The following is a 940-nucleotide window of genomic DNA, read 5'->3' as shown; positions in this document are numbered from 1 at the left end:
TTTAGTACAATATCGAGCGCTTGAGCTTTGATCACGAAGCCCGCCTCAAGCCTCAGGTTTTTCGCCTCGCTTCTTGTTACTCCACCTATCGAGCACTTGAGCTTTGATCACCAATCCCGCCTCAAGCCTCAGGATCTTCACAAGACAGCTCCCAGGTTACTCCGCCTCTCCAAGGTCTTTCTCCCCGCTTCCAGTTACTCCACCTCTCGAGCACTTGACCTTTGATCACCAAGCCCGCGTCAAGCCTCAGGTTTCTTTCACTCGGACAGCTGCCAGGTTACTCCACCTCTCTTGCTTAATCCAAAGCAAGGTGTTTTTGGTTGTCACAGTTGAATGTAACAGACTCCAATCTGACCACAAGCTATCGTTAAATCAACTTCGGTGTAGAGCAGCTTCGGTCACCTTCTAGATGTTTAACAGTTTAAGCTTTGTAACTCTCTCAAACACTAAGATGTGTTTTCTCGCTGTTTTGAATATCAGGATGATATTCCAAATTTAGCACTTGCACTTGAACGTTTGAATCAGACACCTCTTTCGAATTTTCCAACTCTGTTCCCCTTTTTGATTTGTGTCTTCACGTCCTTTTTTATATGAGAGTTGAGGAATAATTCCGTTGGAGGGAAAATTATTCCGTTTGAAATTTGTCTCCCATGCTGATCATGGGTCTTGCATATTTTCAGCATATTTCAAGTTCAAGTTCAAATTCAAAGTTCAATTCCTAGCTAAGTCTCCCTTTTAATTTCTTGTCATTACTTTTACCTTTTGCTATTTCAGTCTTTTGGTAAAAGTTACTCTTTTTATATTCCCATTATTCCTTGTTTGTAGGGAATCAGACCACTTCAGCATTGGTGCACCTTTTGACCGTTTGTGGTGGAAATCTGACGTGTCATCCATTTCCGCCCATTTTGAAATCTTCACGTTCGGCACCTCTTCATTATTC

Source organism: Ipomoea triloba, chromosome 6 (genome assembly GCF_003576645.1).
Source record: "Ipomoea triloba cultivar NCNSP0323 chromosome 6, ASM357664v1".
Classification (NCBI taxonomy): domain Eukaryota; kingdom Viridiplantae; phylum Streptophyta; class Magnoliopsida; order Solanales; family Convolvulaceae; genus Ipomoea; species Ipomoea triloba.
The sequence above is the reverse complement of the archived record's forward strand: the minus strand, read 5'-3'. Positions refer to the sequence as shown.